At 47.9% G+C, this 22,600-nt stretch overlaps 1 long non-coding RNA gene and 1 other non-coding gene across 2 annotated transcripts in view; one reads left to right on the top strand and one right to left on the bottom strand.

Annotated features, from left to right (window-relative positions):
- LOC139054749 (uncharacterized) overlaps nucleotides 1–22,600 on the bottom strand; it is an 88,098-nt gene that overhangs the window by 17,439 nt on the left and 48,059 nt on the right. The window lies entirely within an intron of this gene.
- LOC139055051 (U2 spliceosomal RNA) lies at nucleotides 19,507–19,701 on the top strand. The gene has a single exon (XR_011511632.1). It is a non-coding gene; the product is annotated as a U2 spliceosomal RNA (small nuclear RNA).

Below are 22,600 nucleotides of genomic sequence, written 5' to 3' on the forward strand. Positions count from 1 at the left end.
ATGGCGGCCTGTCCGGTTCCAGGGATTCATTAGCACCCTCTGATGCATTATAGGTCTGACCGCCGCCGTGGTCAGTTGCTTCGCAGCTGCTGGGGACTGAGGGCCGGGGTTTGATTGTTGTATTCATATAGGAGGTGAGGGAGTGCGCGTTACCGGTTCTGGTCACCGGGATCAGGCTGCACTCCAGGCACCCAAGAAAATTGCGCGGCACTGGAATTCGAACCACGGACCTCTTGCACACGAGGCGGATGCTCTACCTCTACGCCACCGCTGCATATATTCGCACAGTGGTAAGCACCAAAGGTATATGTATATATGGGCCACCGCATCAAGAAGTCAGCAGAAGCGAGTCAAAGTTAAGCAGCTCACGCATGAACATCACCGCGCGGGTTACGAACTTGGTCCTGAAATACTGATTGTTATGATTTCACTGAACGTCAAAAGGTGGGCTCACGGGACCCCCGCTAAAAGGAAACACTAAATCAGTTTGATATGGCTGGTATATTACTCTGGGACAGCTGTATCTGAATCCCCTTGGCGGAAGAAGGAAAAAAAAAGTGGGCGCGAAATTTTTCTTTTGAATTTCGCGCATGACTGGTGCTGCTGATGATGTCAGTTCGGCGTCACGAGTTTCGCAATATATTGGTGCGTATTTATAAAAAAAGTGTTCTTGTTTCTTGCGTAATAACAGTTTGTAGGAGCAGGTGCAGGCCAATCGTGATATTGCGGATATTATTAGCGAAGACGGCCGGCCAGTGGGAAACAACAACGAAAGGCGCTGCCAAATATAGGCCGCTGGACGTCTTCTGAAAAACCGCAAAAGTGGCCAGAGGCCGCATTTTTGTAAGGATTCTTTTCTTCCGATTCCTTTCATATCTTCTCATATGTCCCCTCGAGTGTGCAATCTCGGTGATAGGCAGGGCGTGGCCTCGTGGAAGCTCATGATGAATAACAGATAGAATAAAAAAATAGAAAGAATAGTTATATCCAGGTTGAGCCTTAGCTTACGTTGGGATGCAATAGATCTATTTGGTTTGGTAAACGCAATTAGATCTTAAGAAAAATTCCTTTTATTTTTAATATTAAAAATATTTTCGTCTTTCGACGTAATAGTTCTGCGGAAACCCGCAAGGTGGAGAGAAGTAATTAATTAATGAAAAATTTGTAGCAATTGCTACGATTGGGTGGATGTCTCATTTTCCCTTAATTAATTACTTCTATCCACCTTGCGGTTTTCCGCAGAACTACTACGTCAAGCACTTGCCTTTGCTTCGTGTTGTCGACAAATTCGACTTGGCCCTGCCTTCTACTAGCCGCCTGGTTGGCCCAGATGGTAGAGCGGCTGCCCCGGAAAGGCGGTGGTCCCGGGTTCAAGCCCCGGACCAGGACGAATTTTTCTTCAACTGCGAGGCTTTTCTTTCGAGGAACCCGTATGGGTTTTCTTTGTAGCAATTGCTACGATTGGGTGGATGTCTCATTTTCCCTTAATTAATTTTCGTGTTTTGTCGTTAATGTGAACTTCGAAAGTCACATGCAAAACTGCGTTTGCGAAAGGCTTGCCAGAATTGAGACATTTACGTTTGAACGATATCGAACTTAGTTATAATCTAATCATGTTGAGAATGTGTTGTTATTGCTGCTATTATTTGAAAAAAGATGAAGCATAAAGGCATTTTATAACAAATATTCCGATTGCAACGTACGGTTAAAAGCATAAAACTTGTAGGAGAAAAAAAAAGGTAATAAGAAAAAAGAAACGAAGAGTAAGCAATGGATACAGGATAGAAACTCAAGCTTTCGGATGTATTGCTGAAGTTATGGCAGATCACCTTTTCGCAGTCGTCTTTAGGATCATAATTGCGAATGAACCATAAGATCGGTCAAAATGCCATCCGACTTAAGAATGTGCATTTCGTTTTTGAACTTTGCTTGCACTTCTGCGTAACTCTTGCGCTTTACTCCTCGTAGCCTTTGTTTTACATGTAAGCAAGTTAACGCGTTATAATGTTGAAGGCAATGGTTGTGGATTGTATCGCAACAGGCGAGTATAGCCCCGCAATCGAGGCCAGCAATTACCCCGCCTGAACTTTTCTTGCAATGTCATAACGCATATATCACCACATATTCAGCAAAACCAGACTCCCTTAGGAACGCAACAAGATGTGAGGCTTCCTTGTGAGCTATAATAGACCCTTCTGGAAGCGCAAGGTGTGGCAAGCACGCATTCAAAAAGTGTTTGTTCTGTATAGGTTTTCAAGAAGAGCGTAAGAAGCGTTCGAGAAGTAGATGTTCTGGAGAAGCTAAAGATCCTCTAAAGTGCGGCAGTGCAAAAAATGGTGTACGCAGTTTGAGGATCAAGTTGCTCTTAATGCCGAAAATCGGCCACCGTTTCCACCCTTTTTCTGGCAACTGCGTTCTTAGGGGCAGATGCAACTGGAGAAATGATTTTCGTTAAATGTAGACTCGGTAGAGCTGTGTTTCCGATGTACAAATTTTATCCTAAGTTACCTCAAGCTAATTTGCTCAAATGCACAAATGTCAATAATTTCAAAAAGCTATGCTGGCTGTGTAACACTTGTACAGGCTTCTGGCATCTTATTTAGCATAGGAATGCCTCTTAAAGCACTTTATATGCCGCTATAAGGGGGAAATTACAGTGCCTTTTAACGTAAAAACCGTCGCACGAATGAAGAGAAGAAACATTCTTTAATAAAAACATTCGGTATTGAACCATAGATGGACGATTTTCTTTCGAATAGCTTAAGCAAAGCTTCAGAAAAAAATTGTATGCACGAAAAGTTTGCTGGAAACAGCTTAAATATAACCGTACTTCTTTATCACACGCAAGTATACACCGAATGAATTGTGTATAGACCTCTATGGTGACTTTGTCTTGTACTCCATTCTAACAAATTAATTGAAAATTTGATGGTGTGAAGTTTCCGGAACACCTTAGGGAAGCTTTTTTTAGCACCCCCACTCATTCCCTCCCTCCCCCTCCTCACGTTGCTCCTTTGTATGTGAAAAGTCTTGCTGGCTGTATAGAACAGTGACTCGTGTAATATTTATCATTGCAGCCTTACTTTAAATGTGAACTTAGATGAGTTCATTGTATTAGTTCTGTCCACCTTTCTTGTTTTTGATGACCAGATAAAATAAAGGGGAACCAACTCTTTTTGCATAAGTGGCATCCGACTGTATACAGGAAGCAACGCTGCGCGATTGAAGGCCGTTGAAGAAAAAGAAAACGCTGCTCCTGTGGTGCTTCTTCCGTATTTGCCAAAGACAAACGAGCTCCGCGGCCCCTTGCCAGCTGAAGGCAAAGGAGCAGCTGGTGTCAAAGCCGTGCGCAAATGTAGTGGAAATCTGCAGAGGCTGTATGTACAAGGAAAGAGCGAAAGAGTACCTAACGGTCAACTATTTTAAACAAGGTGTCACTGTCTGAAAGAGCGCCACCGTTAATGTGCTCGCACACCTATTCGTCATTTTTCAACGTTCGCGTCATGATTGTGAGCTACCTCTTCCTGTTTTGTTAACTTGCAGCCGAACTGTGCTCAGCATGGATCGAGGAGCCAATTGGCGCCCGCTCGATGAACCGAGAACAATTCCTCTTGTCAGCACGGCGACGCGCGCCGGTAGCCGCGGATTCAGTGGAAGCTCGCGGACCCGTGACGGAAGCATTTCATTAATGGCCCAGCAATAATAAGAGACAAGGGAGGAAAAAACAAAAAAAAAAGAAGGCAGACTTGGCAAGAAGTAGTGTCCACGAAGAAGTTTTTAAAACTAAACGGAAGCTTTGGTACTGCTGCAATTTACTGTGCTCATGTGCTCCTAATTGGTTGCTTACCGATATATATATATATATATATATAAACGAGAGAAAACGAAGCGAATAATATCGCAGGATAAATTAACTGTTCTTGCTTTAACTGAAGAGCAGAAACGATAAGGCAAAGGGAAATGAAAGTCAGCGAAAAGACACATTGTCGCAGGCAGCAGCCGGACCCAAACATTTCGCAGTACTCGTGCGGTGATGTACCGCTGAGCTATATACAATGGTGGCCGTGCTGCCGCCGACTTTCATCGGCATATGTTTGTGTGTATAACAAGGTACGCTGCTGTGTACACTGCGGTTTATATGCGCAAGGTTGGCTGCTCGGTTGACAACTTCAGCGACTAAGTTTCATCCGGGGCCTCACCACTCGGACAGCCCGAACAAAAATCGTTCTAGCGATGCGCTCAGTTCCCACGCGACTCCAGTCTAGCACCGCCTCCTTTCTTTTCTTCATTACACGACGATGTCCTGAATGAATCACGGCATTTCACGTGCGCCATCGCTGGCCAGTCAGACAGTATACGAGAAGGCACGTTTCGTAGAGAAGCGCTGTACTGAGCCTCCGCCAGCTGTCAATGAAAGCGTAGCGCATTCCGGAGTTGACCTTCGAGTCAAGGTTCACGGGACGCCCAAACTCCCCACTCTGCGCCGCCGCCGTCAATCGTGCAGCTACCGATGTACGCAAACACGCCGCGCACCGTGGCCTCTGCCCCCCCTCTTCTCCCATTACTCGGTTGAACGTTCGCGCGCACGCGTTGCTCTATACACAGGCGTACACATCGTGAGCTGCAACGTCGTCACGGCTGCGTAGCCAAACGTCTTCCTACTCAGGGCGCTGAATGAACTATAGCAGTGATGGCCGAAGAACTTTTCTCAATGGATCTCCGAAGCGGGGGACAGCGTCGGCTGCGGACTTACTCCGACAGCAGTGCGCTGTTTGCAAACGATGTTTAACGTCTCAGGAAAAAAAAATCAATCAGAAAGACAAAAAACAGAGGTAGAAAAGTGGAGAGGCAGTTGTGTAAACTACGGGCTACGTTTAGAGCATTGGGAACGAGAACATGGCATTAGTACACGCACATCGGTATATAGTTGCCAGACAGCGTGGGCATGCAATCACAATCAGATGCTTGTCCTTTCCGATGAGAGCGGCTGAATGATGAATGAGAGCGGATGGAACATCTGCCCACTGGCGAAGGCTGATGTTCGTGTTGCTGCTGTGCGTCGCAGCGACTCGCTTGTCCTTTCTCATGCGCTGCTATTGGACGCGTGATAAATGCATAACGAGGGAATGGTATTATTACTTCGGAAATTACGCACTTTTATTATATACAATATTTTCAAACAGGTTACGGATGCCTGCTTGTCCAAGAAACGAAGCCCAGCTCTTCTGAAAAAGCCAGAAGCCGCAATAAAGAAACAAAGAGCTTACCTATTACAGCAAGGCATAGGTATCAAACTTAAAAGGGAAGATCCATGTCTTTAACCACCTAGGTCGTCGTCTCATTGACGTATATGGGACCGGAAGTCTCAGCGTCCGCATGCCACACAAATAGGACGTGTGGTCTGTATCGTGCGACAGTCGCTCTTGTATGACTGCGAAACGGGTACGCATTGCCGCTTGCATGACCGCAGCGAAAATAGGCGAGAAAGGCTAAGCAAGGGCACAGCAGAGATGTACTATACTAATAGCTAGTCTGTATACGCTCGCAAACGTGCACGTGCACGGCAGCTCGGCTTCGCTGGTCACCGGCGAAGACTGTAGCGGCCAATTCGAAACTCGACGCCTTGGCTAATTTCCGGTCAGACGTGTTGCGGCCGCGAAAGACGGAAGGGCGGTGCAGCAATCTCCGCGCAAAGCCTCCGAAAGGAACACGCACACAACTGCAGAGCTGGCGATACCGGCGGCGTTGCGTCTTGGTCGGTGCGACCGCGCTTGCTTTCCCATGCTTCCCGCGTGGCGGCTACTACATACGCAAGCGCGTCACTCTGCACTGATTTGTACACGCGTATGAGGCGGAAGATGTAGAGAGAGTGAGAATGGGCAGTAGGAGTGATTGCGTATGCCTGCGTGTATGCGTGCGCGCGGTGGCCGCGCCTGGCTCATGAACGTAAAGTGCATATTTGTAATAACACCTCACGGCGACCAAGACTTCCTGCAGGCCCAGGGTTTCTTTTTCCTTTTCTTCCTCTCTGTTCTGTTCTCCCTCAGCAGCAGCTTTCGCTGACCCTACCACGGCACTGGGTCGTTTTGACGAAACGACTGGTTGCCGAACCGTTCATTACTGCCGCGCGGACGCCGGTCTGGCTGACGCATCGGCGAGGCAGCGGCGGCTGCTGATCTGCTCCGGCCGTCTATGCCGCACTATGTAGTAATGCCACGCGGAGCTCTCCATGCATCTATACAGCATATATACGCGCGGAAGCTCGCCACCCGAGAGGGGTGGAGCGCGCGCGGGCGAATTTGCTCTCCGTGTGTCGTCGGCGTCGTCGCCATTCCGAAGCACGTCGGGAGCAGCGCATATCGAGCACGTCGTCCCCCGCTTGACGAGCAGCTGGCGCGTCGCCGCCGCGCGGTCCTCGGCGGCGGTCGTGACTGCGCGCCGTGCGTGCGTGCGGGGTCGTCGTCGTCGCGGCTCGTGCGATGAGTGTATTTACGGGCTCGCTTCACGAGACCCCGAGCATGCATGGGAGAGTACGTGCACGGGGTCTCGTGCCTGCGAGAAAAATAGAGAGAAGAGGCTGTCTTTGATTCACATTCTGCTTCGAGAAGGCAGAAAATCCCCGAAAGTGCATTGTACAATGAGGGACCGGGTGTGTTGAATTTCGTTGTACACCCGACACTTCGTTGTTTCTATTTGCTTAATTTTCCTGCCAACACCGTGTCTGTACGGTTTTACGTGGGTCATGGAATGTCTTCCTTTCGAACACCTTCCCCGCCTTTTGAGAATACAATGAAGTACGTAAAAAGCTCTAGGGATACACTAAAAACAAACACAACATTAGTTTATACCAAGACGAGCATTCTTTGAAAACTACACCGGAAATTGCTTGACGATGAAAAAAAAAAGAATGAGCACACAAACACACACACGCACACACACACACACGCAAGCACACACACGCGCACGCACACACACACACACACACACACACACGCACGCACGCACGCACGCACGCACACACGCACACACGCACGCACACACACACACACACACACACACACACACACACACACACACACACACACACACACACACAGATAGAAACGCCGTTTCCTTTGGTTGTCAGCATACAGATAATGCACAGTGAAAGCGGACGCTGTGCTCCCTTGTGCGCTCTCTCAATTTAATTGCTAATCGTGACGACATCCACAGTGTTCTGATTTATAGTAGCCTGATTATTCCAGATTGCCACCTGTTGACTGAAACTGTTGCTAACGCGGACTCACCTGGCAAGAAGTGCCTTTTTATTCGCGTGACTTGTGCAAAATAAATTAAATTCAGAGGTTTTACGTGCCGAAACCACGATCTGATTATGAGGCACGCCGTAGTACGAGGCTCCGGATTAATCTTGACCCCCTGGGGTTTCTTTAACATACACCTAAATCTAAATCCACGAGCGTTTCTGCATGAGGCTTCTGGCGGGCGGGCATTCAGCGCGTATTTAGTCATTCATATCGACAAATGCAGCCTAATTGGGTATAGGATAATTTCGCATTAGTTGGTATTCAAGGAAACCAGATTGTTCTGCAGCAATAAATTTAGCTGCTGCATTGACACTGTCACACAAAGTGTAATGACACAACTCCAGCGTTGGTCAGCGTGTCCCAACCGCGAAAGTTTTTGTAAAGTAGATATGATGTGTAATTACACCGCGTAAGCCATGCTTTAGAAACCATTGGCTCCAGAACAGGTCGCTTTTTTTTTTGTTGAGTCGCACAATAGAGGTGAGAATACGATACGTGTGGTTACTTCGTAGCCGTGTACTTGGGCACTTCACTGCATGGGTGATCTAAGCATATATTGATGACTAATATCGCGGCATTCGTACAGAATTTAGGCACGCATGAATGCCAATATTTTTCTTGTATTGTTGTTTCTGATATGCGAAAAAGAGTAGCCGTCACCATTACAGGGTGATTACGTTCATTTTCATAACAATGAATAAAAAAAATATGTAAATGCGCATGCAGTACTTGAAATATAGTAGTACGTGTGATACATGACAAGACGCTGCAAGAAAACGATGAACTGTGGCCTACTTATTTGTTTGCGGATATACCATGCATGCCATACATGAACAATAGGCAAACTTCATATCTAAATGTCTGAATATTAACAATGTCTTTAATTTTTTCGATACAATCATTCCAATATCCAATAGCTTGTGGCAGGGCAGATGAATTAAACACGTTTGATTTACCGAGGAGGCGTTGGAAACTGTAACTGTGCATACGTCTTGATGTGCAGCAGGGACAGGAAAGGGGCAAGGAAGACGGATGCTCGCCATGAAGTATTTTTTGCAGCAAGTAAAGCAGGTGCAATAATTGGTCGCGTTTTTAAAAGCGTAATTTCTAGAACTTTCTTGATATTAGTAATGCTAGACTGTATGCTGTAATCGTTGATGATGAATCGTGCGGCGCGGTTCTGATTTGCTTCGAGGTTATTCGTTAGATGTGGTTACGCGGCCAAACAGGGGCGGCATATTGAAGTTGTGGGCGGACAAATGGAAGACATGCAAGCTTGTGAGTGCATTCAGGAGTGCCATGAAGATTATATATGTTTCACATGGCCGAGATTACTTGCTGCTTTTGCTTTAATTATTCTCTAATTATGCTGATTGAGTTGACTATGTGAGAGTGGAGACAAGATGGCACCTATATACTTATATGAGGACGTGCTGGAAAGACAGTGGTTGTTGAGCATGTAGTTAAACGAATAATTAATACCTGTACGACTAAAGGTTATTAACGTCTACGACTAAAGCTCATGAACTAGAATTGTGCTGTCTGGCACAGGCAACCTATAACAATTTTTGAAAGTGTTCGCTGAAACACCCGGTATATGTGTGTGTGACCGTATGTGCTGTTAAGTGTCTATCACTGTATATTCATAATCATCACCCAGCATCTGGAGTAGAATGTCAGGCGAAATTCCAGGCTAACATCTCCAGCATCTCATTAAAGCTTCTCTCTCTCTCTCTCTCTCTCCTACGACTCTGAACTCACTTACTGCGACAGCCATATTCTCAAAAACAATGAACTTCTTCGCGATGTACACAGCGTCGTCCTCGTCCGCTATAGTGTTGCCAACTGTGCACTGCGAAATGCATGCAGAGGCGCCACCAACCTCAGAATCTAGGTGGGACGCATGACCCTGCCCGGATTGCCAAGTTCTCGATGGCGCAGTGGTCATAATGGAACTTTTCATCGGAGCAACGCCCAGATTTCAGAGGGAGTTGGTGGGGAACCAATTTTGTGTGGCCTGTGTTACGTCTGACCGCTTGTGGTTTTCGAGTGACCTCACAACCATTATTGCACTGCGGGACGTCGACCAACGCACGATCGCCTTGGCTACGGTGAAGCAGTGTGTGACCTCGGAGTGCGATGAGATGCGTGTCTTTGGCGCAGTGGCCACTGCACACTGCGGCAGGGCAATATGTTCGATCCACATGTGGCGGGCAAAGTTTCGTTATTCTTCGCCATATGGCGCAGATGAAGGACCAGGAGGCAGCCTGACGACGACAAAGAGACAACGATGGTGTGACGGCTAGGACGGAGGGACAAAGCAAACCCAATATAGAGATTTTAACTGCTGTCTCTTTAAAACATGCCAATAAGGGAAAACGAAGAAACGGGAACTGCCGTTGCAGTGTACAGGGCGTGAACCGTACGCAAACGCTGCCGGCATGCAGGCTCGTTACCAAGTAATTTGGAACACTATCCATAGGTGGTTGTGTATCAGCGCACAGATGTAGCATGTTTTCCTATTCAAACTGACTTGCCGGACCGCAGGCTTAACGATCAGAAGAAAAAAAAAGCGTTTAATATTCTAATTCTTTGGAAGATGTTGCTCTACAGAGAAAGAGAAAGCAAACAGACGCACATATTTTGGAGACAGCACCCGCAAGCCCCCCTCTGCCATCGCTACAAAGGTCTACTCAACCCTGCTGTAAAAAACACCACCAACGAAATAGTACGCAAAGTTGAATGAAAGAACGAGATAGTAAAAAGAAAAAAAAAGATATAGGGGGACCGAACAGCTTGTGACTTTACGTGTTGTCCAAGCGGAGTTGAAAAAGAGTAGTCATCACCAGCGAAGCTTGGTTCCGCCCGAAAAGCGAGCCGTCCATCTGCGGTGTAAGGGAGAACAGCGTGCCTGGGCTGTTCGCTCCCAGGCTGCCGTGCGCGCACTGTCACCGCGTGCACGAGCTGTAGGGGGGAGAGCAAGAAGCGGGAAGGAAAGATGCGAAAAAAAGTGCAAGCACGCGATACGCGCTCAAAATAAAAATAAAAATACTACAGGCGAGATAGCGCCGGAAAATAAAGCGAACGCAGGCATCGCGGTCAGTCAAAAAGTGAGAGCCTCGCATGTCCCGCGCGCTTGTCGCGGCCGCGAGGGCAACGCAACTGTAGGCGGCCAGCCAGCCTCGCGGTACCGGAAAGACAGGTGGGACATTCGTCTTGCACCTCTCGCGGCTCCGCCCAGGAGCTCCCCCCTGCCCTGTTCCCGCTTTATTTCAGCCGCACGGAGAGCCTCGGCTTTGCACATAAATCTCGCGTTAATTGTCTACTGGCCGTTCCCTCTCAAGTTTTGTACTTCAGCGCCAGCTACTGCACTAACTAAAGACATCAGACGCAGTCTATGCGTTCTGAAAAGCCCAAAGTAAGAGTGAATGCGGGAAAAATAAAAAGATTAAATAAATAAGATTAAAAAGTAAAGGAAAAGAAAGAGAAAATGAAGGAAAAAAAGAACATCAAAATAAAAGGGGGAAAAAGAAACAGCGCCGGATAGCCCATTACATGTTCCGCAACAACGGCCTTTGAAGCATGCACGAGAATGCAATGAGTGGTTTTGCAGCGACTTTTGCCTGAAGGCCATTGAGGCCGAGACCACGGATTTAAGAAAAAAAATATTCCCAATTTATTGACCATAAGTGGTCTGTTTAGCGAAGAACATTAATCTCCGTGATTCTGGATGGAATAAATATAGCGAATATAGCGAATAAATATAGCGAATAATCTAATTCACAAAAGGTGTCGGCATGATGACGTGGAAAAGTTACAACAGCGAAAAGTTCCGTTACTATGAATAATCGTGACATTAAGCCCGACATAGCTCTGTTGTATTCGTTGTAAGAACCCCATGACTGAATGATTTCTGCGAGAATGTCAACGAGGTCTCTGCAATGTTTCCGCGATTTGACGGCAGAGAAATGTGCAACCAGTTCACCAGGAACTCGCAAGATCGTCCACGTTATATCCTTCGTGAATTGCTAGGTGCCCGCTCAAACAGTGATTGCATCCCCGTATTTGAACATCCTCACATTATATCGCTTGCCCTCCCCAAAGAACTTGTTTGACCCGTATCATTTCATCCACCCTCGTTCTCAATATTATACTTGGTCGGGAAAGCCTCCGGCGCGGCACGCGAGGCGTCATCGCACTCAGCAACAATGGGCCTGACCTTAATATTGGGTCATCGTGCCGGCACTTTCACCTGCTCGGTCGACAACACGCGCTGCCGGCTGTTCTCGGATGTCGCCAGATGCACGGCAGTCAAAACGAGGAAACGTTCGCGATAGGCCCGGTAACGAAGGAGGCGCAGTGCACTTAAGGGGAGAAAGGAAGGAGCGATGAAGACTCATTTCGACCGGAACAGCAAGAAATGTCGCCGCGGCACATCGTACGCCGTGTGCGGGTCACTAACACGCGAGCGAGATATTCACCCCGTGCCGTTGAACAGATCGGGTCAAAATCAGCACGCTGCAGTCGGGCGCCGCGCGTGCCACTAGCTCGCCGGCCCGGAGCACCTGCGCATGCGGGGCCGACCGATGAGGCCTTTCGCAGCCGCTTCTGCAGCCAGCCGCGGAGCCAGTGCGAATGCACGGCCGGGGCTTCTGGTCGGTCGCGGCAGATGGCATCTTTCGGCCCGCTGTCGACCGTTGCGAGGGCTGGAGGGGAGTACCTGTAATCTGCATCCTGCATGCAGCGTGATGCGCGGCACACGTGACCTGCAGTGCAAAGAAAAACCGTTGCCTTTCTGCCGCGCGTGTTGAAACGAGCAGCGACTGTACGCGTGCACACAGTCGGATAAGGCGAAATGCGTGGTCTTCCCCGCTGCGTTGTGCGACGCGAGCTCATCACAGAGGCCCCTCGCGGGCCGATCTCAAAAGCCTCGCGTGCACCAGAGGCAGAGGGCCTGATAGCAAACAAAAGAAACGAATGCATTTCCTTTCGTATTACAGCGGCCATCGTTTGCGAGCCCAGACGCAACGTGCTGTTATTAAGCAGCACGTTCGAAGAGCGAATTGAGTAGGTTATTGAGCAGTCACGAAGTGTTTCACGAACGAAGTGTCACGAACGCACTTTGTTGCGGTGTAATGGTGAGTACACGATATAATACACTGCGCATCCCGTTTGCCAGGCAAGTCTGGTGGATTCATTATAACACTTGATGTTTTAGGTTTCTCAAGAAAGCCCGTGTGCTTGGCCTGATGATTCCTGCGCACAAAATGTCGCAAGGGGCAAGTGGCGCGGAAACGTATCCGTGAGCGAAGCGTTTTCTTTTTTGCGATAATTATTTGCTGCGACTAATGAAACTTTTGCAAATTTAGTACTGCTCTAAATAGTACAGTGCACGGCTGCATAGCTGAATACAGTGGGGGGCAAGTGACCACACGGGAATCTGAACGTCATTTTTCATTGTCATTCACAACTGAGCTTAACTATAGTGTTTACTACTGTAGCGACGCCGGTTACTTGAACCTCGACCCGCGTTGCTACTGGGTAGCACGGCGTTGTTGGCACTCCGCAGGCGTATACGGGAGGCCATCACGACCAAGCAGGGACGAGACGATTTCTAGTGCGAAACTTGCACTGTTGGTTCCGTGTTAACGAAGTAGGAACGAACGCAGAGAATACAAAAAGATACACTGGCAGGGTCGCTTAAATAGCCTCGCTAAAATTGTAGGCGGGATTTTTCTCACGCCAACGTCACATGGTATCCGGCTGGCGATTAACGGCTGCTCCTTCTCTCCTAGGCGATGTTGCACGTGTTTGCTCCCGGTGGCGGTAACCAGTGGGTCCCGTTTGGTTCGAGGAAGGAGGGCTTCCCGTTGACTTTTAATTTTTGATGCTTTTTGATGCTTTTTGATGCTTTTTGATGCTAATTTGATAATTTATGATGGTGTTGAAAAGAATCCGTTATAAATTTTCGCTTTTCAGTTCGGCGCTTTCCGTGGTACGTGCTCAGATGTCCTCTTTGTGTAAAAATTGAAATTTATTGGATTTTAATCCACGGCTGCAACTCTACGAGCTTGAGATGAGAGTCATGAGACCATTTTACGAGGCAAGAAAAGTTCTTCGGCCATTAAGAGTATGAATTATGCCCAAATTACAAATGTTCTTTCTGCTAGGTTATGCGTTTTATTTGACGCGCGTCGCTGTCGTGCATAGATTAATTGCTGTGGAGTTGGCCTTTCTGGCAAGATAGGGAAACCAGCCCGTGCTCTCAGATCCATAGTCTGCTTAGCTGGTGACAGTGAGGGCTTGAGCCCACCGTCATGAAAGGTATGTGCTTGTTCTCTTCATCTTACAGCCCACGTTTCTCTTGTGTCACATCAGGCATCTCGACGATGTGTATTGGTGTACTGCCTTAGCATGGCGGGCTCTATTTCTGTCTCTCTTTTATCCCGTCACGGTATTAGCGCCGATTTCTAAGCGTCCGTCAGAATGTTACAATATTACTGAGTTATCAGAGTTGAACATGAGCAACACCGGTTGCGGTATCAATGGAAATCTGCCCTTCCTTGAGCTCTACAATACATGGCGTCTTCATTGTTAATCAGGAAATTAGAAAACCATAATGCAAGATTTACCGTGCGAGTTAAGCAAGTGGTGATGCAGATAATAGTACTCCCAATAAGGTGAAACTACACAGATGAGATGTGGTGCCGTCTGGACGCTGGCTATATGTGTCGGCTACCGGCAACGCAAAGGCATGCTATACGTAACGGCGTGTGGTTGTGCATACACTTTGGATGCTCACCTATCGGATGTGCAGTGGGCGCACATATTCGCACTGAGAGAGAAAGCACTCATTGTTCAATACGCTAGTACTCGCTGCCACGTTTGCTTGGGGGCGGCGCCGTGCTTTTGCTGCATGGAGTTAGCGGGAAGCCACAACTAGCAACGCAACCAGCCCTCAAATGCATTCGAATTCAAATATAGAGTTGCCTGGATAATCAACTACTTCACTATTGTTCATAAAGAATTGAAAACATAGGTTGGCGCCTTTATATTGACGCCGGCTGCTTGTCGTCGCAGGGCAGAAAAAAAAATGGAAGCACATAAACCAATACACGCAAAGTGCCTCGAGCAGCGAAGCGCGCGGCAATTTTGCGCGCATTTACGGGCTTCTTTCACGCTCGGAAAAACGCTTTTATGCAGCACGTATTCAGCAAAAAAAAGCTGTATCGGGAGACTTTCACGTCGCTCTACAATTTCCTCATTGACACTTTTCATCTAATTATAACATTTCAGTTGATTAATTACTTAAGCTTAAGCAGGCGTAATTAAAAATAAATTGAGTATCTTCTAGCGACGGCAAACAACATTAGCTTGGTTCTTGTCCAGCGACGTGGCATTCGCATATTTTTAAACTCTGGCTAAAGTTAGCTGGGACACCCTGCACACTGTGCCGAGGAAAGCATGTGTCGCCTTGAAAAAAAGTCCACTTGTCGAACCGTTGGCTCCCGCTTTTACCTTGTTCTCCTTTTGTTCATCCTGTTGTATTCAGACATTTGTAAAAGGTGTGTGCTTTGGCGCGGTTGTTTAATATTAACCTTAGATCTTGTCATTTTCGAGATGATTTTTAAAGCATGTGTATTCGAAGTGTATTCGTGTGTGCATTGAATACCCGCTCTTGCTTCACTCTTTGTTTTTATTTTCCTGAGAGGGGATTTCGGCGGAATAATGTGCTCAGAGTTAACACAATCAGCTATCCGAGTCCCATAAGTAGTTTGTAATGTTTATTTAACACCGTAAGATAGTACTACATTTTCATATCTGGTACCACTGTTTTTAAATATAATATTGAATTATTCTTCTGCATTGTATGCATTTTGTTCGTGATCTGTTTTTGTGTCTTCATTTCCTACTTGTGCACCAAATGAGAAGGCTTACTGTATGCTGTTTTTGGGCACGTAAATGTGCAAATAAATTCAAAACCAAGAGTACTGTCCTCTTTTCCCGCAGTATTGGCCATCGGCCAAGTACTTTTTTCTTCTTTTTTGTTCGGAGGGGGGGGGGGGACGCGATGATCGGCTGTTTAACAACCTTGAATCAGCTCTCTGTGCTGTCTTCGCAGAATCGCGTCTTGGGCGCTCGAGAATGTGGCGATCGATGTACAGCCTCGTCCGCATCGCCGCAAGGGCACTGCAGACCAGCAATGCATTGTTTCCTGTGCAACGAGTGCCGCGTATATGCTGTACAAAGCCGCAGACGTTGTGATAAAACTAACATTTCTGTTCTCGCTCAGATTTCACGGAATGGGCAGTTTAATCTAAGGCACAATAAAGAATCATTTAAAAAGGAATGCGCTGATACAACGCAATGTTGGAATCCAAATGACACGAAGCTTATTTAAGTTAGCGAGGTAGCAGCAGTAGCGGATACGAGCACTGCCTCGTCCTCTGTCGCTGTTAGCTGTTTGCACCACAAGGATGAAGGCAAGGCGTAATGCTCGTCGAGGGAACAATTTTGATGAGGTGCGTGCACAGAGAAGTACGACACCGATCTAAATGCATTTAAGGTCCCTCGTGTCACAGTGGCACATCTATTCTGGGGGATTGGCCAACAATGGGCACACGCATACCCAGTGGCACCAGACTGTAATTATTAAATAAAACATATAATTAATTCATTCTAATAAATTACGTAGTTGGCAATTTCCTAATTTAGCTATTACTTTGTTTGCTCGGTGAAACTCTCTGTAATTCAATTACTTTTTCAGTAACCAATTAGACGTAACCAGTTACATTTTTCATGAAACAAGCTGTTACAGGCGACGAAGCTTTGAGCTCTTATAGCGAGAGAGAGAGAAAAAGGCTGTATAGAAAGGCAGGGAGGTTAAACAGAGGTAGTTCCGGTTCGCTACCCTTCACTGGGAAAAGGGGTAGGGGGATAGAGAGAGAGAGAGAGAGAGAGAGAGAGAGAGAGAGAGAGGGGGTTGAGAAAGACAGAAAAAGAGGGACGAGCACCAACAAACCGCGTACACTATAGAGCGGTAGGGTGCAGCGTTCTTAAAGTCTATCGTGAAGGCCCGTAGACTGTAGGAATCTTAATTAGTAATGCAAATAAGGCCTACTGCGCAGATGTCCTTTGGTAGCACTGGCCTAGCTCTTTCAGAGCTGATAGTGGACGATTGTCCAACTGGTCCATCAGTCTGCACATCACTTTCCTCTCGGCACTACATTGCGGGCAGACACAGATAATGTGTGCGAGCGTCGCATCACAGCTGCACGTGTCGCACGTGGGGCTGTTGGCCATTCCACTAAGGAAGGCATAAGAGTTGGTAAATGCAACGCCTAGCCACAAACGGTACAGCATGGTCTGTTCAAGTCGTGGCAACGCGGGCAGTAGGTGCATTCGTATGTCCGGAGACAACGAACGCAAACGACACATGGTGAAAACGTTCGAGTCCCACAGGGGCAAAGTACTTCCTTCCAGCAATCAGGGTCCTGCACTGCAAAATAATGTGCACCATTAACAGTGAATAAGGGTGTAAATCGGTCTATAACTCACACAGTTACTCCATTTTCGATTGTAAGGGTGTGTGTTAAAGACAAATTTACACCATTTTATTGCTTTTAGGGGTATAAATTATGTTGCAGTGTGCAGCCACGCCTCGATCACCTGAATATGCCAGGCTTGCAGGTTTGCGCACATCGCTTGGAAGTCTGATCTCTCAGGTTTTCTTTTATTGTAAGTTTCTCTCTCTCTCTCTCTCTCTCTCTTTGTAGCGCTTTTAGGTGGCCTTTATAGGCGGTAAGAGCTACTTCTCAATTCTTCGCTTAGTGCATTCTTTGACTTCTCTGATATAGATAAATGTTTTTGGCCGCCAAACAGATATGTTTCCATCTGTATGATATATATGGCACTCACATACACCCATTCTTGCTATTGTTACGCACAAACAGTATATTTAAGGCTGAATAATGTGCGGCTTTTATTAAATTGCATAACAGATTCCGCCACCTTTTAAATGAATGTGAGCGTTTGCTGGAGTACATTAGTAGTTTAGGTGAGTGAATAGCGCCGGAAGGATGTTCACCAGATGTGTAGGCCCAGACACAAAAACGGCACTTATATGGCTCGATAACGACGGCCACTTCGGACGTTGATGGCCAGGGAATCACCTACGATTTCTTTGTTTTTCAATGGCGCTATCGGGAGAGCCTTCCCCTAGACCCAGCAACAAGGAAAGGCTGCTCTTGATTGGGGTTACAGACCCGAGCATGCATGGCAGCAGTGATTAACCACAATCTTGGGCGGAAGGTGCTCGTACGTTACAACACAACCTTTCTCTCCAGTGCGCACATCGAGTGAGTCGTGGCAGAAGCCTTCGCAAGAAAACGAGGGAATAATAATAATAAAAAAATGACCAATTCTTCCCTATACCGGAAAATGGGGATAAGTGAAGCTTGTCCTGCGTGCACCTGACCTTCGTCGCGGTTAAGTAACCCACAGGTAACGGTGTCGGTTTGCTTCGGCTTCCTGCTCCCTCAGCTCGGGATCTTCTTCTCGCTGCTGTCGGATGGCCTAAGCTCGGGCTGGTCTAACGGCTGGATCGGCGCGCCAACGGCGAGCTTTTTCATGGGCGAGTTCTTGCCGCTGCTCGTCGAAGGCTGCCTGTTACTCGGGGGAACGCACAATGTGTGGCCGTCCCATCCGATTTCCGAGACGGAACTGAACGGAAACGAAGCCGGCGGCAGCACGCGCGAAGCCCTTTCCTGCCCTTTTCCTCCCCGGCGGAAGCGAAACGGCTCTTACTGGTTGTGCGCGTGGCGTGAGCGCGCGCCTATGCAGCTGGAATCGTTCCTAATGACTCACGATCATGCGCCGGCGCAGCTGTCAACTCATCAAACCGCCCTTTCCCGCAAGTGCTCTACTCTAGGCGCAACTGTTTTTTTTTTGCGTGATCACGACAACGCCACCGAAACTTGTGAGCCAATACAAGGTTCGCTTGAAAAATTCAGTACGATTCCACTCTTTTAAGGTAAATGACCAGCGAAGCTGTGTATGTGGGCCCCTTAATGGCGAACTGTCTATTCCCGTGCGTCAAATGCCGTATGCACATAAATGGAAGGCGAGGCGCGGCTAGTCGCTCCTCCCCGATGTTGAGCCTCGGAAGATGATCAGGCACCGGGTGGTATACATAATCATGTATTGTTGCAAAACGCGGCTTGACAACTTTTACTAACGAATCCGGGCGCGTAGAGCAGACACGCATCTCATCGCACTCCGAGGTCACACACTGCTTCACCGTAGCCAAGGCGATCGTGCGTTGGTCGACGTCCCGCAGTGCAATAATGGTTGTGAGGTCACTCGAAAACCACAAGCGGTCAGACGTAACACAGGCCACACAAAATTGGTTCCCCACCAACTCCCTCTGAAATCTGGGCGTTGCTCCGATGAAAAGTTCCAAGTTTGCGGGATCGTGGCGACACTTCATTTCGCCTCGCGCTCCTGACGAGCAGCACGCTTAAGGCCGATCCACACGACGGACCAAATTGCTCTTTTGGACCGCGGTCCGCGCATCACGTGATAGGACGTCACCAATTCCTGCGTACCGTCGTTGGCCCGCGCAAGACCGCGGCCCTCGTGGTCCAACAAATCGCCGAGGCTTTTCCCGCTTTCGTTTTGGCGGCGGACCGCATGCAAACCGCAGCGATTTTGGCTTAGCCAACGAATGTTGTCCGGCAACAGAGTGTCGTCAGCCAAATCCAATCTAGTTTTCGCCTCAGCAAAAGCCAGTCAAGCCAGTAGTTTCATGTCCGCCGTTCCGCCTACACGTGCGTGCAGCAGACATATTTTTTAAACACCGTGTCCTCTTGGAGTGACGAGGAGGTTTTTTCATTTTGTATACCTCGTTGAGCAGTTCCCGGCTTTGTGGGGCTCGAGCCGGAATGATAACAATGATAACACTCTGGCCGAGAGTGTAGCTGGTTGGTCTGCTCTGCTGTCTGCTATGCGGTCCGCCGTGTGGATGTGCTCTGTGCCGGACCGGACCGCGCCGGGCCGTGACGTCGCATCATGTGACCGAGCGGCCCGCGGACTTGGTCCGTCATGTGGATCGGCCTTTACGGGACCGCCACCACGGGAGAGCGGAAGAAAAGGAAAGGATATACGCAAGCGCTTGGAACGCCGACAAAGAGAGGGAGGTGTGAACGTAGTCATGGCCGACGCTGGTCAAAGTGTAGTATCTGTTCTTATCAGCTTAATATATGATTCGGGTTGTATTTGGACCTAAGATGTTAAACTTATTTTTTGCAAGTTCGCGGAGTGCTTAAAGCCTATAGCTGCTTCACCTCCGCCGTGGTAGGCCCGGTATTGCACTATTTTCGGCATCGGCCCGTGTATGGGGAGAAATACTTGATCTACGCGGCTCGTTAAACGCACGCAATTTTTCCAGAACTTAGCCATATACAGCTTCGCTGTAAAAATGTTAAAAGCAATTGTTAGTGAAGATAAACAATGTGTGAAGGGCTGCAGAGGACGCCTTGAAAGCGCCAGGTCAGCTAGTTCTATTTGTTGTAGTTGCGCAATGTTAATAAAAAGATGATAGGAAAGTAACGTTAAGGTAATCAATTACATTTTACTAATTGTCGACCTACATTCATGGGGAAGTAGTTGATAACTGTAAGTAATTTCAATTCTGAAATAAGTAATTGTAATTGCAGTCGGTTACCAGTTTTCTGTAACATGTACAAGTCTGTGTGGCACAAACCCAGTTGCCCATGCCTAGTGCCGAAGTTCTCTGTTGGGGCACATACACAGTGACCCAAATTGCTACCAACCAGCCGGAACGTCAGAAATATATTGTGCAACAACAACATAAGTCGTTCTCCGTTCCATCCGCCGCGGTTGCTCAGTGGCTATGCTGTTAGGCTGCTGAGCACGAGGTCGCGGGATTGAATCCCGGCCACGGCGGCCACATTTCGATGGGGGCGAAATGCGAAAACACCCGTGTACTTAGATTTAGGTGCACGTTAAAGAACCCCAGGTGGTCGAAATTTCCGGAGTCCTCCACTACGGCGTGCCTCATAATCATAAAGTGGTTTTGGCACGTAAAACCCCATAATATTTTTTACTCCGTTCCCTGAAGCTGATACAAGGTGTCCCAACTAACTTTAGCCAGAGTTTAAAAATATACGTGCTACGTAAAAGTGTTTTTCCGAGCGTGAACGAAGCCCGCAAATGCGCGCAAAATTGCCGCGTGACTGGCCGCTCGAGGCACTTTGCGCGTATTCGCGGGCTCCTTTCGCACTCGGGAAAACGCTTTTATGTAGCACGTATCGCGCAACAGAAAGCCGTATCGGAAGTTTTTCATGTCGCTCCACAATTTTCTCATTGAGACTTTTCATCAAATTATAATATTTGAGACAGTGATGAATTATTTAATTAACTAATTAGGCGGAATGAAAAAGAAATAATAATAGGAGTATCTCCCTGCAACGGCAACCAAAATTACCTTGGTTCTGTCCAGCCACATGACATTCGCATATTTTTAAACTCTGGCTAAAGTTAGCTGGGATACCCTGTATAAATTCGGCAAAACCCATCTCACCATGACTCTAAACGGTATGCGTTTAGCATAGAATCAATATAGCGACACAACGTACTGCCACGGTCGAAACGAGTTATGTATGAAACCTGTACTGCATCATGACTCCTCTTTCGCGCTTCCCTAAAAACACGTGGTGCCATCTAGCGCCGCCACCACGAAGCCTGCGCGCGGCCTTCGAAATGCATGTCGCGCCGGTGCGTGAGAACGCTGAGAAATGCGTCATGCTGCAGCCGGGCTCCTCTCTCGAGCTTTTTTTTTCTGGACACGCTGCGCCATCTAGTCGCGCTGCCGAGAAGTCCACGCGTGGCCTCCGAGACGAGAAGCAGGGCGCGTCGGTGCACGCGAACGCTCAATATCGTTCTCTCGCTTGCCGTACACACAGTGGCACATACTCAGTGAGACACGTTGGCGAGAAGTTCATTGAAGAGCGGCACATACCCAGTGCATTCATGACGCAGCTCGCTAAAGCGTTGGCGTGAAAGACGTTCATTGAAAATCGGCACCTATACCAAGTGCACTTGTGGCGCAGCCTGCTAAAGCGTCAGCTTGCTGTTCTTGAGGAACCCGTGAGGCTTAGGTTTGACTCCGCCTATAGTTTCGGATAAACTTTAAAAAAATCTTTTTTGTCATTGTAGAGAGTCACATGGCCAGTGGCACATACCTAGTTACCCAACTTGGCGTCAGAGACGTTCATTTAATAGCGGCACACACCACTTGGCACACCCACGGACGGATGGACCGACTGACTGACTGATTCACAAAAGAATGTTGCTCAAGAATGGTGATGAGAAGTAATTCTTCGTTTCCCAAACAAACCATAAACACTTCGTAAACATGCATCCCGTCATTTCTCGTTTTTCGATGAAGCGCCACGGAGCGTTCGAGGCTGTTAGGAGCGCCCCAAATACGTGCTCCAAACGACACCACCCTATAGCCTGTGGAAACAACGATGTGCCAACGTCGCACCGCTAAGTGGCACTATAGTCGGATACAACTTTAGAAAAAAGGGGGCGTTTACTCCTCCCAGGCGAATGCACAGGAGCATTCACCAATGGGCGCGCACTCTGGACCGACGTCATGCGCCGGACGGCCGGTGACTTCGCCGCTTCGGTCATCTGGGCGGGGCCTCCCCTTTTTTCTAAAGTTGTATCCGACTATAGTCTCTTGAATGGCCGGCGCGCATACCTAATGTCGCGGGAAGAACTTCCGCGAGGGGTCCTTTCCTGCCTGCGAAGCCCCGACATTGCAGCCGCGCGTATTCTCCTGTAGCCCTTCGACGGGAGCCATGCACTGCCGACCATCCATGACTGTGCAGGCATGCCCACTGTCCTCGCCGTATTCGTGTGTGTGTACTCGCGTATACGTTTACTGACTGTTTACTAGGGTGTTGTCTCTCAATAGCAAGGACCTGCTGGTGTATAGTTGACTATATTTTAGGCGGGATAGGCGTTGTGGGAGGGAAAGTGAAAGGCTCTCTCAGATAGGCTATGCAAGCGCGGAGGCGAAAACATTATTAAAGAATGAACAACAGAACAAAAATACTGAAACGAGGAAGGGTCAGTGAGGGTGTAAAAGGAAGGAAAAGAGCGAGGTTTTTTTACTGCGTTGAATCTCTCAAACAACACTTAAATTTCGATTGTTAGTTCTCAGGTTTACAATTACATGGACTGCCAAAGAGGGCGCAACATATTTT

The sequence above is a fragment of the Dermacentor albipictus genome, chromosome 1 (assembly GCF_038994185.2).
Source record: "Dermacentor albipictus isolate Rhodes 1998 colony chromosome 1, USDA_Dalb.pri_finalv2, whole genome shotgun sequence".
Taxonomy (NCBI): Eukaryota; Metazoa; Arthropoda; class Arachnida; order Ixodida; family Ixodidae; genus Dermacentor; species Dermacentor albipictus.